The sequence below is a fragment of the Lontra canadensis genome, unplaced genomic scaffold (genome assembly GCF_010015895.1).
Source record: "Lontra canadensis isolate GAN:19392208 unplaced genomic scaffold, GSC_riverotter_1.0 scaffold22, whole genome shotgun sequence".
Classification (NCBI taxonomy): Eukaryota; Metazoa; Chordata; class Mammalia; order Carnivora; family Mustelidae; genus Lontra; species Lontra canadensis.
Window position 1 is genome coordinate 13,503,099 of NW_022631016.1, and position 17,455 is coordinate 13,520,553.

Consider the following 17,455-nt stretch of genomic DNA (forward strand, 5'->3'; position numbering starts at 1 on the left):
GGGACTGATCCCAATATTGGGCTCCAGATGCAGCGGGGAATCTGATTAGGATTCTGTGTCTCCCTCTCCCTCTGTCCCCACCCCCACATGCTCTCCCTCTCCTCCTAAAAAATAAATAAATTGATTTTAAAATACTATATAATTATTATATTTCCAGAATTATTATTATTTTTTTTTTGAGAGGGAGCGCATGCACGCGCGCACATGGGTGTGGGGGAGATAGGCAGAGGTAAAGAACCTCAAGTGATTCCACACCCAGGGCAGAGTCTAACCGGGGGTTCAATCCCACCCCAAGACCATGACCTGAGCCGAAATCAAGAGTCGGACACTTAACTGACTGAGCCACTCAGGCACCCCCAGAACTCAGAATTATAATACGTATGATAAAATCCAGAATTTTCATTTTCAGAATTGTGATATGATGGCTTGTGGAGTTTGATGTCCTAGATGGCCTTGTGAGAAAATTTCTGTCTCCTGTGAAAAATCATTATTGAAAAATTATCCTTTCAGTAATTCACTATCCTTTACATAAAGGGCTATGTCGATACATTCCTCTGAAAGCCGATTGCTTGGAAGATTTGTCCCTCTCCATACATTGCAAACATTTCCTTTGTTAGATGACAGTTAGTAGTCCATACTATTTTGACTTCCTTTTCTTGGCTGCCAGGAAGCTTAGAGCTAAATTTCTTGTGCAAACATAGAGGGATACCATGTGCTACGGGCTTCCCATACAGGGACCCGTGCTCTCCCTAAGTGACGCCTCTTAGTTTACTCCTTCCTTCATGACTCTCTTGGTGGTCCTGTAACATCAGCTTCTTTAGGACACATTTTTCTGGGTGTGTTTCATGAAGTGGCTGAGGGATTTAAATAAATTTTCTTGTATAATCCTCAGACTAACCCAGTGAAGTTGGAAATATGTCCATTTTCCAGATGAAAAGACTGAGACTAAAAGAGATGAAGATCTGTGCTCAAACTCATAAAGCCAGAAAGCAGAGGCAGTTAGGTCTTGGAACCATTCGTACCTAAAAATCAAGCTGATCTGCCACCTATCCTACACCCGTTTCAGCCAAGTTCAACAGAGGTCGAAAAGAACTGGTCTGTAAGAATAAAGTCAATCTTCCCACTGAAAAGTCATCAAAGGGATGACTAGAGGACTTTTATCAACAGAACCGAAAACAACCCTTTCATAGGAGACAGACTGTTACATCAGATGAAATCCATACAGTGAATCAACATTGAAAAAAAAAATAGTCTCATCCTGTCCCTAATTAAATATAGGCAACTTAAAAACATCTTGCACCTCTGAAAAGTTGTAAACTGTATTGGGGTTGGATCTCTGGAGAAATGAATTCCCTTTGTTTCTTCTGGTTGCCATGATGTTTGTTTAATTTTCCTGGAGGACAGAACCATAAAAATCAGCATAGCATGATGGATGGGTCCCATTTCTAGAAACTTAAAACCGAGAAAATATTTCAAAAGATGAGAACTATGTGTTTATAGAGTTGTCACAGCAGCACTGTCAGGAATAAAAAACAAAAAGGAGGATAACTGGCCTTCATAGAAGATACGAGGCTTAAGTGATTTGGAACCAGCAGCAATGCTATTTACGTAATAGAAGATCGTTCAGATACACAGACGTACAGAAAACAGAGTGTCGGGTGTGACTATGGGACAATCAACGCCAAAAGTAAGTTCATATATAGTAAGGGCGAACGCAGGCTAACATCTTGTCCCTGCAATCACCTCAAAAGCTAGGGAGGGGTTTTTTTTTGCACAAGGGGTAGACTGTGGTGGGGTTTCCTAGAGACCTGGTCTCCCAGACGAAAGGGGGAGTGTCAGGCCACATTCTTCATCGAAATCAAAGCACTCATTTAAAGGTGAGGAAGCAGAAAGATACAAGGAGGAGAAGTACGGTGTTAAAAAAAACACAGAGCAGGAAAGCTGATGAGAAGGCAATCCCCGAGTGGTGATTTCTTGGCCCAGCACAGGTCTCCCGAGCAACATACCAAATTATATACTCTGAGTCCACAATAATGAGTGGTCACTGCAAAAATACTCGTTTAACACAGAAGTGTGTAACATGTTAGAAAGCTGAGCAACCCTCCACCCACTTCTGAAATGACACCAGCTCTCAGTGGGGGATGCTGGTAACTGTTGGGGCTAAGACCCCACAGAATTTCCCACGTATTCAGTAACAGTGTAATGGCACAATACCGCCCCTACTGTTCAGCAACTTGCTTTAGTACTTGAGAAGTTTTTGACATCTTTCTTTGTGTTTGATTTTGATCAAATGAATATTTTAATTACAATGAAACTGTTTTCCTTTTTTGTTCCAAGTCCTTTGGTAACACTGATGCTTTAGGACAGGGACCATGATGCTTTGTGTCAAGTGTCCTGGCTCAGAAATCATTCTGACATTGAGATGACCTTGTCTGGGTCGGAGATTGCTGCGCTCGAGACACAAGGGGGTCACGGCATCTATCTGGGGATTTTAGAGAGTCTATCCAAAAAGCAGAGTTGGCTAAATATATTGGAATTTGGACAATATTTGCACTTGGAAAAGAAGGCAAGGCAGGTTCATTTAATTAATTTATAACCAAAAATATGCATCCTCTGCATTCTGTTTGGCAACTTGCTTTTGCACTTAGCAATTTATTTTCAGCACCATTCCTTGCATCCGAGTTGAAGTAAAACTATTTTAATTACCAGTAGGAGCTGATCTGAGAGTAGAGGCAGGTAGTAACAAGGAATGGGCTAGACCTCAGGCTCATGCTATTTAATACTAGAATCTCTTCCGTCTCACTTATTCAAAAGTAGAGCCATGTGAATAATTGTTCTACAACATTCTTTATGCTATTTAAAACTAACTTGTTCTTTGAAGGTTTTAACAGGCGATTATGGAGGAAGGGCAGCCAAAGAATTAAGGACTGTTTTCCTAAGACTGAGGTCCTTCTGCTTTCATACCCTGCCCTATGTCTGTAGAAACAGGTGGGCACCGTTTAGAAAAAGCCCTTGTATGTGAGTCAAGCAAACACCCTTTATCATTGACTTGATGTATTTCCTGAATAGAAAATGCAGGTGAATAGAAAAGTATTTGGGGGCCGATGGGATGGCAGTGGGGGAGGGGGACAGAAATCACAGTGTTCAAAAGGGAGAAGGGAGTTGGGAATGGGAACAATTTAGGTGGAGTATGAGGTTTTTGGTTTTTTTTTTTTTTTTAATCTGCCTTTTATCTTGGGCAAAAATATTCCTGACAGAGGGCCAAAGCCAGCTTGCTCCTTCCAGTTCGAGTCCGATGCTTTGTAGTAAATACATGTTTGCTCGGGTTTCCGAGCTAACGTTTTTACAGGACTGGAAGGGGAGGCTGAAAGTGGGAAGCCAGGTGAAGTCGTGTTCTTCCAGTTCCTCAGCGTGTAGGGACAGAGACTGGAATTCAAAATCCCCGAGGTTAATTTTCAGCACTGCTCTCGAAGCGACTGCTCTGATTTGTGTTCTAGTCAAGGAAGGTCATCAGGCAAGGGCTCAGGGTGCATGGTGGGCCCCTGCTAAGAGGAAAATCTCTGTTCAGTTTCATTGTCTACACCCCACTGCCGGCTAGACACCCTGACCCACAGTAAGGGGCGGGCCCCCGTGCGGTATGTCCTCTTAAAACAAATCAAGTCTTTTCCAACTTCATGCTCTTTTAAACCAGGGTTTTTCAACCTTGTCATTATGGGCATTTTAGACTGGGTAATTGCGGGTTCTGGGGCTGTTCTGGGTGGACCGTAGGATGCTTAGCAGTAATGCTGATTTTTACCCATTAGATGCCAGGAGCACTTACCCCCTTGCACCTTCTTCTCCCAAATGCCTCTAGATTTGCCAGCTGTGCTCTGGGGAGCAAAAGGGCATCTGCTGGAGAACCACTGATGGACACAAAGGAAGGCCTTTCACTTGGGTATGTGAATGGTGAGGTTGTGATCATGGGAGGGTGGGGAAGGGAGGACGGGAGAAAGATGAAATACATTTACAGATTCCAATATTTTCCTTTGATTAAAAATCATAAATATATTTCAGGGGAACCAAAGTTGTACTATTTCGTATGTCACATTGGCTGTCTGGCCTTTATAAAACTTGCAATTTGTAGGTCAGGTCTTTGAGCATTTACAGAGATTCCGTTATCTACCCAGTCCTTAGGCACAGAGCTGAACTGATCAAATCCTCTGTGTGGGTCTCGGAGGGCTTGGGTGACCACAGTGGCCTTGAACAGGAGCTAGCCAGAAAGACGTCAAGCAAATGTAGCAGGGGTAATACAATTGACAGTATGTCACCATGCTTCTGTTTCACTCATGTTGGTTCCTATCTTTTATTTGGGGTCTTAATCCTTTTTACTATTTAGGAGAAGAGGAAGGGGAAGTGAGGAAGATGCCAGGCCTGGGTGGCTGATGTGAGAGGTCCAGCGACAGGAGCCGTGGGCGAGGTCTGGAGGTAAGATGAGGTCTACCTCCTACTCTCTTGCACACTGGATAACAATTTGGAAAACTGAAGACAACTGAAATTCTTGGAAACTGACTAGTAATTTAGGTGACAATGTATCCATTATACTGCAAGCAATTCTTAGGCATATCTTTCAGGAAAAATCAGTAGTCACTGGATACCTTCTCTTTCGGATGAGTAGTTTCATAATGCACCTTATCTTTCACCGAAGCAAATCATTCAGGCAATTGAAAATGACGATAGAATTCATTTTACAACCCAGAAAGTACAGGTTTGTTTATTAAAAATATATTCATTCCATTGGGAGAGTAAAGCAGTTTTTATTTTCATGAGTGTCATGTCAAACAGGTAATTAAATTTGTCATAAATTGCACCTTGAACGTATCCATCCAAGTCGTTAGTTTAGGATCTAAGCAGCTAGTGATGTCCACAATGGTTAATGTTAACTTCTTTTAAACTCCAGAGCTTCAAATGCTTATTTATGAATTCCCTAAGTATGTGTTTATAAAATTTTTCAAGGGCATGCACCTTAATAATGTAAGACGTTAGAAAAATGACTAAAAATCAGACTAAAAACATCACCATATTGGATTTTATGTATGGATTGAGATGGAACATTTCGGTCACCATGTGATACATGTGTACAAATTCTGGGATTAATAGCACTATCAACCAATTACATCATTGTTTCATTAAAGAAGAAATCCTTAAAAAAAATCCTTTAAAAGGACAACTAGATCTGATGGGAGAGAAAATTGACAAGACACAGTCTCACTGGTGTAAGCTTCTGCCTCCCATTTCTATAGTAACCTGTGATCTGTTTTCCGATCACACCTTTAAAAGGCTTGTTTTCTCCATCAGGAACATCTGACCAGAAGCACTGAAGGTAACAAACATTTCTTTCTGTATTTTTTTTTTTTTGAAAAATTGGACTAAGGGAAAATAGAAGATAACATTCAGAGGCCACTCACACAAACACAACAGGAACTTACATTTACTAATTTGTGGATGACTGTCATTACCTGAAAGATCACAGAGCTAAAAACTGAATATTAATCAAATGACCATTCAGATGTCCTAACAAATACATTCAGTATATGTCTTGAGCTTTAATAAAATCGCAACTGCTCGTTTGATTTGGTAAAGTAAGAACTTAGAGGCCTGCTCGGGATGACCTAAAATTTTACAGCCCAGCTGTTTTCAACCTGCAGTGATTTTTTGCCTCCCAGGGGACATGTGGCAATATCTGGAGACATTTTTGGCTGTCCCAGCTTGTGTCATGTTAGTGGTGGTGGTGATGGTAGTGTGTCTATGTGTGTGTGTGTGTGTGTGTGCATGTGCGCCCGTGCATGCACGTATACTCACTACTGGTAACTAGTGGTTAGAGGCCAGCAGTGAGGCAAGCATCCAACAGAGCCACGACAGTCCCCCCTCCTCCCCTCTCCCATCCAAAATAAAAAATTACTGGCCCCAAACAGGAGGTTGAGAAAACCGACACATAGCTTCACAGATGCTGTTCTAGAATGAGAGACATATATTAAACATATGAAATTATTGAGCGTAAATATTGAAATATATAAAATGCTTTGGAGGCAACCCTAGTTGAAATTTTCTTCCCTGCTCTTGTACTATATTTACTTCTTTGCTATTTCATTTAAGTGGCAAAAAAATAAATATAGTACAAAAAAAAAAAAAAGGAAAGGAAAAAATTTGGGGGGAAAAACCTATATAGAAACAAAATCACCATTTTTTAAAATCCACTTTTGGTTAAGAAGTGAACATTTCCAGCTTGCACGTGTTTAATTTGCTGTGGTCATATATGAACTGTAAATATCCATTCAGTCCCGAAATCTAGTGTTTCCCCTGCATAACTTCTAGCAAAGTTGAAGTATTGGGTTCACACTGGCACTCTGCTTAATTTAAAATTTAGTAAAGTTCTGTTAAGTTTTTTCCCGTTAATTGAAAATGGACTTACCTTTCCTAAATGGAATGCGGACGCACTTGCCTTGGCAAGTGCCAAATTCGCCTTTTAAATATGGTGGCATTTTGTCTTCTTGATTCTGGAGGACAACCTTACCCCCAAATCCACGCACAGGTAAGGGGCGCGGCCCATCTTGAAGGAGGACTGGCAACTCCACGGCTTTCTTTGCTGGGGTGCTGGCAAACAGGAAAGCAATCCAAGCACAGCCAGGGGGCGCCAAAATGCCGCAAATAAAAGTTCCAAAGGTTCAGATGGTTGCGGGAAGGTAAAATTGGCTTTTGTCTAATGAAACAGCTGCGGTTGTAAGCGTTGTCAGGTTATTTTTCGCATTTGCTTCTTGCCAACAGATAAGCTGGGTGGGCATACGACCCCACCCTGACGGTTATTTTATGTCCCGGTGTTAAACTGGCAGTGCCTGAAGCCACCCGGCACGTCGTAGTTGGTTGGCCACGGCTTTAACCTGAGCTCTTCTAGGCGGCTCTGGAAGGGTTGCCTCCACTAACCCAGTCTTCCCGGGGATTGGTTGCCCCTTCTAAAAGCACATAGAACACCGACGGTTCCTTTCCTCGGGCTCTTGTCTTTTCTCCTTCCTCGCCAGGTCCCGAGAGCATTCTTGCAGGGGGACGCCGCCCGCCCCACTAGGGTGGACCTCGGCGGTCGCGCTAGTCCCCAGCCGCAGACCTCCAGCCTCAGCCCAGCGTGCGAAGGAGCCGCCTGCCCCGCTCGTCTGGTCCGCCGGGGCGCCGCCCGGACTTGCCTGCCATTAACCGCCACCCTCAACCCCGAGGACGTCTGCCTTGATGGGCTGAGGGGAGCCACCAGGTCACCCTCACCCTCACCGCCCGTCCAGGTATCGCAATCTCAGGCGGACGTGGCGCGCGAGCGGGATTGGGGTGCTGCGAAGGGTAGCAGGTGGCAGGGGGCGTCATTCATCACCTCGAGGCAGCCCCTTAAGACTGAGCGAGACGGAGCACTTCCTATCAAACCATTCCAAAGGGGGGGTTGAGAGGGAGAGAAAGAGAAGGGACAAGTGCCCACAGACAGCCCTGGCGCGGCGGGGGAGGGGAAACGGCGCAGGGCCGGTGGCGGGGGGGGGGGGGGGCGCGGGAAAGGACAGGACAGGACGGGAGGGAGGGAAGGGAGGTGGGGAGGGAGTGGGAAGCCCTCCTGGAGGGCAGATGAACCGGCAGGAGGGACGGGGGACGGAGGGGAGGGGAAGGGGAAAGGGGGACCACCGGGACGCAAGGAGGGGAGCAGGATGGAGGGGAGTTGAAGGGAGGCGGGCGGGGCCCGGGATGGAGGGGAGAGGAGGGGAGGGGAGGGGAGGGGAGGGGAGGGGAGAGGAGGGAGGCGGGCGGGGTACGCGGGAGGAGGGAGGCTGGGCGGGCGGACGCGCCGGGGGAGGGCGCTGGGCAGGAAGGGGAGGGGGAGCGCGAGCGCGAGAAATGCAGAGGCTGCAGCGGCGGCGGCGGCGGCAGTAGCGGCAGCGGCGACGGCGGCGGCGGCAGCGCTCCAACTCGCTCCTCGCTCCGGGCTCCGCCGTCGAGCCGGGGAGAGAGCCTCCGCCTGCGGCCAGGCACCGGCCGGACGACGCCTGCGACCCGGGCCCCTCGGCGGCACCGCGCTCACCCAGGGGCGGCACAGGCACCCAGAGCCGGTAAGGAGGCGCGCCCCGGCGGCCCCGCCGGCCCCGCCGCCCCCGCGGACCCGGGGAGCCGGGAGCCGGGGGGATCCGTGCGCCCCCGCCCCACCTCGAGGTCCTTTGTTCTCTCCGCGCCGCGGCCGGGGGCGTGGGGCGCTGCGGGCCCGATTAGACGGCGCCCAATGTGGGGACCCTCCGCGAGGTTCTTGCCGCACTTCGGGGATTCGGGGGGATGGGGGCCCCCCGAGGTGGGTGGCTTCAGCCTCTCGCAGGGTGGGAAGGGTGTGGGGGTGGCGAGTCTGCTAAACGGAGTTGGGGGGTGGGTAGCGGGAGGGAAGCTGCTCGTTACGGAGGAAATTGTCGAATGCGAAACCCTTTAAACGCACTGAGTCCCGAAGAGACGGTTTTGTGCGGCCGAAGGGAGCGTATCTGTCATCGCAACCATTCACAGCCCGGAAGAAAGCGCTTCGGTGCGCGGGGCGCAGCTGCCGGAGATGGAGGGTGGGGGTGGGGTGGGGCGGGAGTAAGGGGGAGAGAGAATACGGGGATCTGGTGTGCTCCGGAGGAGGGAGGTGCCCCTTTGGTTTCACAAATGCGGTTCCTTGACCCGGGGGACTCCTGCATCTCGGCCTGCGGTGGCCACGGAACGCGAGGTTCCCACGACGACGTGCCTCCCGAAGCCCATCTGAGCGGAGCAGAGCCGCAGCCTCGGACGTGGCCGCCTTGCTTTCCCACTAACCTGTGGGCTGTGTCTGAGGTTTATGGAGGTCTGGGTTCAGAGATGCGCTGGGCGTCTCCCCCCTCGCGGCCCCGGCGGGGAGGGTGTGAGCTTGAACCTGACAGCGCGCCGGCCCCCACGGCCCAGCCCCGCTGCGAGCGAAGGTTTGGGGTTTAGCAGGTTTTGGCGAAAGCGCTAACGCTGAAACCCGACGCCCGGTGCCTGCCTCCCGCCCCACGCCCTCCCTCCGGCCTCCCGCCCCCGAAAAAGAAAAATTGCGAATCCCTGGATCCGTTCGCACACGCCACGCGCGGCTACTAACCGCATTCTTTTCATGAATATTCATCGAACGCTCGGCCGGGTCCTGATCTGCTTCCCCAGAGACATTTCCGCCTTGAAACGAGCTCCGTGGGCAGCCTGTGCCTGTGTAATTTTCCCCCTGCCGAAATCAGCCCCGCGCTCGCGGGTGCATTTTTCTAGGACCTTGAACGGGGTTGACACACCTCGGTCTCCCGCGAGGCCGCGAGCACATGTACCGGGAGGTTAAAACCGAACAGGTAGCGTCGAGGGGGTCGTTTTGCTGTAGGGGTGTGGATCCACCTCCCCGGGATTACAGCCAGGGGTAACAGATCTCAGTACTGCGGGCAAAATGAATGAATCGGGACTGTAATTACCTATTCCTTTGTCTTGGCCTCGCGCATGCGCCGGAGAGCAGGGTGTGGAGGCCCCCCCCGGCAGCCCCATCTGATCTCTCCATCACCCACCCACCCACTCCCTTCTGAAGCAGAGGAACAAAGGCGTTTGCCCTAAATGTTGCGTGAAATCCTTGGACACAAATAATAGTTTTTTCTCCCTCTGTGTGTGTGTCTTCTTTTCCAGGTCACCTTTCGTCTTTTGCTTTCTTAGTGATTTCAGTTGACAAAAAATAAGATGATCCTTGGTGATGAGAGCACACTGTGGCTTAAATATTTTTGTGACCGAACACTTAATTTTCCTTTCTAGTACTGTTCATTGTCCTTTTTTTTTTTTTTTTTTCTGTAGCTTACTGCACTGCAGTGATGGTGGCCCTCGATTTGCATCAATTAACCATTTGACAGATTTTTGCTGCTGGTCTTTTGACCAAGGGACATTGGTTTCAAAACTGACAGTGGCTGTCTGCCTCTAGTGTCACTGCTTGGGAGAAATTAAGACATTTTGGCGTTTATAGGAACAAGATGGCCTACAAAACCCAGAACAGAGAAAATGGTTACCTGTTTTTCCTCTTGATTCCTGCCTCATTGTTTCACTAGGGATCCCAAAAGGCCAGCCCCATGGAGGTGAAAATCATTGGTAGGGGAGGAAGGAGGAAGAAGGCAACCAGGGCTGATGGGGTGAAGATGGTTGATGGCATGCATAATGCTTCCCTTTCTTTTTTCCTTTCTTTCTTTTTTTTTTGTACCATCTAACAGAAGCCATGATACATATACCTTTGATGGTCAATTTTCTTAAAAAAATGGTGTATTATTCAGATTATGGCCATTTAGATTTCTTTTTGGTTTTGGGGGCTACTTTAGTCTACTATCCAGAAGGTGATTTATGGATATAAAACGGCTAAATAGTGTATTTTTGCAATGGCCCGTTAAGAATTTTATGTTTAAGTAATCTCCGTACATCCTGGTGGGACGACATGGAGCAGGCAAATGGAAGTCCTCTCTTTTGTTCCTTTTAATAAGGGGATATTGATACTGATCACATTTACTATATCAGAGTATCAGAGCCTATATTTGGTAAGAGAGCTGGCTGGTAACCTCTCTGTTCCTTAGTATTGGGCAGCTTATTACAGTTCAGGGGGCTATCTGCAGTTTTTTTCTGCAGTTTTTTTCTTTTTTTTTCCCTTTAGATTATGTTTTTGAGGGAGAAGTAAGTTGGAATATAGATGGACTTGGATAGCAAATATATGCTAATATGTTCCAAATTCAGTGAGTCTTGGGTTTTTAAGCAAGTTGATTTTTAAACTGAATTTGAAAAAAACATCAGTTACCTTATTCTTTTATCTCTTTAGTTTTTTGGCAGTCCTTAGCAGGTGGAGAAAGGGAGCTAATGGGCCTTTTGACAAAATGTGCCAACAAGAAGCATATGGACAGTGGCATTTTTGTCTTTAACTGGTGCTCATGCTTTCATTATGGCGAATGGAAGAGAATCTTCTCTCCTGCTGGACCACCCTAATTTGAATGTCCGATGGAAGAGCTCTAAGGACTGTGGCTCTCTGTCGTTGGAGGCATCTTTACAATTTCACTGGATTTACCAGAACACATCATATTCTAGTCTAAGATGTGATGTCGTCTGCCTCTTTAGTTTTGTGTGTGGGGTTTTGTTTTTTTTTTTTGTTTTTTTTAAACAAATTTCACATTAAGAACAATTTAAAAACCATTTTTATTCCATGGTCAAATAAGCAAAGTGTGGGAAACTTGGGTTTGGAGGAGATTTGGTCACTGTGAAATGCTCTAAAAATGGATGTCTGCGTGTTATACACAGTAGTTTTGTAAAAACTTAAAAAATCCAAACATTTTTTAAGGTGCCACATAAATGCACATGGGTGTATGAGTTATATACATGCTTATATATACACATATATACATACATACGTGGTAAAATAAAATCTTATTAATGATAAGCTAAACTAGTTGGTGTAGAATTTTATGATTTTTGGTATTTTATAGTGCTTCATACTGGTCTTTGGAAAATAATAAATTTTTGGTCTCTCTAAACACGTATGTGAATGGGGGAGCCTAGGTAGCGAGTGTCCTAAGAAGCTCATTTCCAGTTTTTAGCAGTGTAAAACATACGGGTTGCCTCAAACATCTTAAATTAAGGTGTTCATTTACAGGCTTAAAAACTCAGGTGAAACGCCACTGAACTTGAAAAGCTGTAATAAACAATGCTTACAAAATAAAGGACTTATGAAATTGTTCTGTCTTATTTTTCTGATCTCTTTTAAAATTTTGTTTTGGAAAAAAAAAAAAAAATCCGGAAAAGGCCTGCCAACTATCGTGTCAGAAGCCATTGCTTTTGGTGTCTGATTCTGTTGAAAGAAATACTCTGATTTGCTTAGGCCTGTAGTTTACGTGGAATTATACCTACTCATTTTACACCTTCTTAATCAAAGGTTGACATCTCAGTGACCATTTTAGCTGGTGGACTGGAAGCCAGGTGGTGACTGAGGGAAAATGGAGGATGTAGGCAAGCTGTTCTCTGGGAAGTGGGTGCCACAGCATCTAGCCTTCCATCAAGTTTTCTCAGCCCACCCAGTCCTTTCCATTTATTCTAGTGTCTTAAGACTTCAGATAACCCAACGCAACATGAACTTTACTCTTTGGCTTAATGATGGTAGATAAATAATCAGGAAACAGCTTTGAGGTGTGACGATTCCAGAATTTTTTTTATTTTTTTCCAAAGAGAAAGTACTCAGTGTGTTTTGAGAAGGTGCATCTGGGATTGGTTCCCTAAGGCACAGTGGAAAGGAGTTGGGTTTGAAAGCTCTTAAAGACAGTGACTAAACCACTGTGGGCAAATGTCTTCAAGCCTCTCTGAATTTCACTTACTTTGGTTGTACGGTTGGGGTAATAATTCTTATTTTCTCACAGTAATAAGGACCACACACAGGGCTAAAATGTGCCTAAGCACAATGGCTAGCTCTCAGAGGCTTCTTGACTTCTTACTCTGCATTTTCAATGGTTGTGTGATTGCCATCACTAACTCTTTGCTGTATCTTGAGCTGTAGTTTTGTCCCATGCTGATTAGTCAGGACCTGTGGGTTTCAGCATATTCAGTTGGAAATCAGATATTTCAGTTTCAGAGATGCTCAAATACCATAATTACTAGCTACTGTTCTCATACATGTACATATTTGAAATTTAATGAGACACTGTATGGGAATTTGCCCAAAAGTGGATTGAATGAAACCAGGGTAGCCACCTTCATGAATTTCCCATGGCTGCTTACGTAACTCGAGAGATGGCATTTACATTCTTTTGGGAAAATACGGGGGTAGTCCTAGAGCCACAGATGCTCCCAGCCTGCCAAAGGAAGGTTTCTGTTGAATGCCGTTTCCTCCATCACTATTAAGACAGACATATAGGTAAGTGTCCAGTGAACCACATGGAAAGTAGAAGATGACCATATGGAATCCAGTTCTTACCAGGATATAGTTAAATTGCAGTTTTGAAAAGGCACAAGCCTTAGCAATACTGATTAAACCGCTTTCTCTTGTCCCCCCCGGAAGTCAGAAATCAGCTGACACGGATGCAGAGAGAGTCCTGTGGTGGATTTTCCTTCTTCCGCAACCTGAGGATTTAAATAACCTAAAGAATTGGGCTTTCCAAAGGCAGTAGATTTTTTTGAACAAAAACAGGAAAGCAGAGAGTTTTTTGACTAGCTAAGGCTGTTGGTGAGGGGAGGTTGCAACTGAGCAGGTTTCAGAGTCTGGGAATAAATTCCTGAAAGCTTTGGAGATTTAGAAATAGAAACCATCTGCGTGCACACCAGGGGCCCAGGGCATAAGAAAACATCTCAAGATAATATAGAAAAGAGGCATTTAGTGGGGAAGGCAAAGCATTTGCACAGTATTTCCTCCTTATCACTTAGACATTTTATGAACTTTTTTCGAATTACTTTTTCTTCATATTTTCAAAGCGACTGGGTTTCTCTGGTTTGTTGCTTAAACTTCTCTTTGAAATATATTTCAGCCATTGCTTGCACATGGTGTGGGGAGTATGATACTTAGAAAAGCATGATTTGGAGGGCTGGGTGTGGTAGAGTTGGACTTCACTGGGTTGTTTACTAACTGTGAGGCCTTGGGTAAATTGCTTAACTTCTCTGTGCCTCAACCCTCAAAAATCTGTAAAATGGGGGTCACTATATCGGGTTGTTGTAGGGATCAAGCGAAATCATCAAACACCTAGGACACTGTCTCATATTCCGCATGTCTTTGTAAGGCACAGTCACCATAAAGTGGTGAGCAAACCAGCTTTTCTCTATGTCTTTGGCTATTCACATACTTGTCAAAGAGGTCATCATCTAAAAACAGGTCTGTGGTGGTGTCTTGGACAGAAGTTGGTAGAACGTAGAAGTATGTGGTTTAGGAAAACCCGCCAGGTGTAGCCATGATACCTCGAATATGTTGCCTAGTTTCAAAAGTTCAGACTGGGTCGATTAAGACAACCCCACCCTCCATATTGAACTGCTATTAAAATGGGGCAAAAAATGAAAGAGTATCAGAGAAAGGTTTACTGTTTTGATAAGGTTGAGATCTGGGCAACACTGGATGACCTACCTGGGCAGTAGACATAATGCATTCAGATTCCTTGAAATAGGAATTTTGTTGGGTCCTGAACAAGATGTACTTGTTTGCATTTGAAAGGAGTGTTTTAGTCATTAGTACAAAGATCGACATAAACCAGTCTTGATATTTTAAATTTGGAGGACACGTGGTTTACACTTGGCCATATCCTTACCACCCCATGCCAAGAGTAAAATGTGTATTATTCAGGAAGGTACAGGTATTGTCACCTACCTGGTCACAGAATTTTTGGAATTACCATCATGGAGACCTGTCATCCTGGCTTCTTAAAAAAGCAGAAAGGAAGTTGGGTTTGGTGGAGCCTGGAATCACTTTGTCCCTTTTAGCCATTTAATTCAGGGATCTCTGCCCAAGAGGTTTGTATTTGTGCTCCTGGACACTGAGTTTTGCTGTTAGGTGAAGGTAAAGTCATTTTCATTTTGGTTAAATCATTTTCTTTCTCTCTTTCTTTCCTTCTTTCTCTCTCTCTCTCTCTCTTTCTTTCTTTCCTTCCTTCCTTCCTTCTTTCTTTCCTCTTTCAAGATTTTGAGAGGGAGAATGAGTAGTGGGGGGCAGAGGGAGAGGGAGAAGCAGGCTCCCTTCTGAGCAGACAATCCGATGGGCCTGACCTGAGCCAAAGGCAGGAACTTTAACCTACTGAGCCACCCAGGTGTCCTAGTTAAATCATTTTCTAAATAGTTTTTTTAAAAACAGCTTTTTGAATCTTAGGGAAATTATATTTTCTCATCTGTCAGGTGTTCACTGTTGGAAAGGTTTTAGATATGGATGTTGTATCTTTTAAAGTTTTCCTCAGTGAAAGCTTGTTTTTTTTGCTGTTGTTAATCTGGAGAAGTTGAAGGATGAGGTAGGACATTTGTTCATATTTCCTGTATATCATATTCTCTAATTGAATTTGAGCCCCTGAAACAAACCGTAAAATGAATTTTACCCAGGAGTAAATAAAAAAATGGAGGGCTCCATAATGTAGGTAAGACTGTAAAGCGAATAGAAAGTGCTAGAATTCAAATCCATGTCTGAGGGCCCTCCTCTTCTCTCCAGTGCTACACTGTACTTTCCATAAGCCTTGGACATTTTATCTTATGTCAGATGGACATGGGATAAAGTGGGTGACCTTCTAACATCTTGGCATTTTCAGTATGGATTTAGAGAGAGTTGTCCTAAGTTCTTCAGTGAAGAATTACTTATCTAGGAGAGATACAATGCAGAATAAATATTTAGTTACTAAATACATGAAGTGACCTGTAGATTAGAAATGCTTCTTGTCATAGTGAACATGAGCTAATATCCTTAAGTCATCCTTTTCTTGGATGGTGATGATGATGATGGTCATCGTGGTGGTGGTGATGATGACGATGGTGGCGGTGGCTGCTCCTAATAAGGACTCTTTGATGGATGTGGCTTTGGTTGGCCCCTTCACTTTCCTTATTACCCTTCACTGAGGGAAATAAGTGCTTGAATGCCTTCCCTGTAATTCTGCCCTTGAGATACTAATCAAGATACTACTTGACCCCCCTTCCTGCTAGGTATCTAGCGTTGCCTGATGAGAGAAACAAACTAAATCCCAACTTTGTGAACCCATTTCATTTTGCCTCTGCAGGATTCATTTAGGGGAATTTGGTGGCTGCGTTTAAATACTACTGCCCTAGCTATAGCCTCAGCCTTTTGTAAGTACTTGTGTCATCCTAACAGAATGTTTGAAAGCTCATGACCCAGACACTTATTTTGGAGCTCAAAAGGATCTTAGAAAAGTCGGTGGCTTACTCAAAGTCTCATGAGCTGGTTAGTGGCCGGTGGAAAACCAGGTTATTTCCCAACAAAGCCTTCCTCCAGCTGCCCCTCCCTTCTGTGGAATTGAGTCAAACTCTTACTCAATTTCTGCAACTTAAATTCTTGCCATGCTTGTACCCTGGTACCATTTTTTGAAAATCCAGTCCTGATCCTGGGTGTCTGTCCCTGCCGTCCTCTTCTCCCCGCCTCTGCAGAAACCATCTCTTCTGCCTTTGATGGACCCACTGATGGGACTTGTCTGCAGATAGTCCCTGCTGTTCTGCTAGCTGCATGCCCTCTTTCCTCTTTAGCTTATCTCTCTTTTCTTCTTGCGTCATAGGCACGTGACTTCCTTCATAGGCCAAAGCATTTATGGCATGCATTAAAATAACTTGGCTAATAAAACTAAATTTTGATGTCAGTATCTTTGTTTCCCTCCTTAAATGAACCGTGGTGCTGGCTTGGGGGGCTGCAGAGGGAGGGTACACAGTTGAAAAGAAAGCCAGTTGGCTTTAGACTCATGGTTGGTCGGTGGGGGGGCTGTAAAGTGAGTGGAACAATCCAGAATTGTTCGCTGGGGATGCTGAGAGAGGCTCTTGGCAGATCCAGTGTACAGTGTTGTGGAGAAAGGATGGACACCAGCTTTTATTACTAGTGTTATCTGGCCTACTGGTTTGAGAGGTGCATAAAACACCAGGTTTAATTGTTTTTCTTTAGAATTACCATTTATAGTATTTGGACCGACTAGAGGATTTGAAAGCGCTGCAAGGTTCTGAAGTAGCCATGAAAATATGGCACTTAAGTACTTAAGTTGTTACAAACATTTTGTAAAGCTTAATAATCAGGCATTTGAAACTTCTGTCAGCCTTGTGAATTGTGTGCATTGGCACTCGGAGAAACCATGGTAAGTTTACCTCTGATGAGAGACCGTTTTAATCTCCTATTTTAAGTGATCTGTTTAGATGTTTCAGTAAGTGGAGAATAAGCTTTGATGAATTTCTGTTCTTCCCAGGGAAACCTGCAATATGGAAGTGACTTCACAGTTTTAATAATGCTTTTAATTACTACAGTTTTCGTGGGTCAGAAATACACTCCTATCATAAATCCAAGTGAAAAACCTCTTTTTTAAGTTCTCGAAGAAACAGACGTTAGAGACCAGTCTTTGCTGGTTGAGCTTCTGAATTACAAGTTTCCTGGATTGCTTGGCAAATCGATTTTGAACAGACCCACTTCCCTTACCTGTTGACCTCTGTTCAAAACACCATTACCACACAGACTAATGGAATAGCCAAGTTAAATAGTAACACCAGTTAATTGGGGAAACACTGTATCAAAAGAGAAAACAACAGCAACCATCTAGTAACTGTAAGAACATCCGCGTTACTTCAGGATACATAGAAGGAAGGTGTTGGGTCTTCTAGAGTATTGTCTCAGCTTCTCTGGGCTTGTCGAAATCAGTAGGGGCTGGAGAAATGTTTGCTGTCTTTGACCTTTACAGATGTTCTCATCTGTTGAGTACGAATAGCAGCATCTGTA

General features: G+C 44.9%; 1 protein-coding gene across 2 annotated transcripts in view; it reads left to right on the top strand.

The window, feature by feature from the left end:
- The first annotated feature begins 7,182 nt into the window (after positions 1–7,182).
- Positions 7,183–17,455, top strand: part of BASP1 (brain abundant membrane attached signal protein 1) — a 54,558-nt gene continuing 44,285 nt past the window's right edge. Inside the window, exon 1 of one of the 2 annotated variants that reach the window (XM_032861899.1) lies at positions 7,183–7,304. The gene's annotated coding sequence lies outside the window, so the exon portion shown is untranslated. Of the gene's footprint in view, positions 7,305–7,895; positions 8,112–17,455 lie in introns of those variants that run through there. The other variant, XM_032861898.1, reaches the window with a different exon arrangement.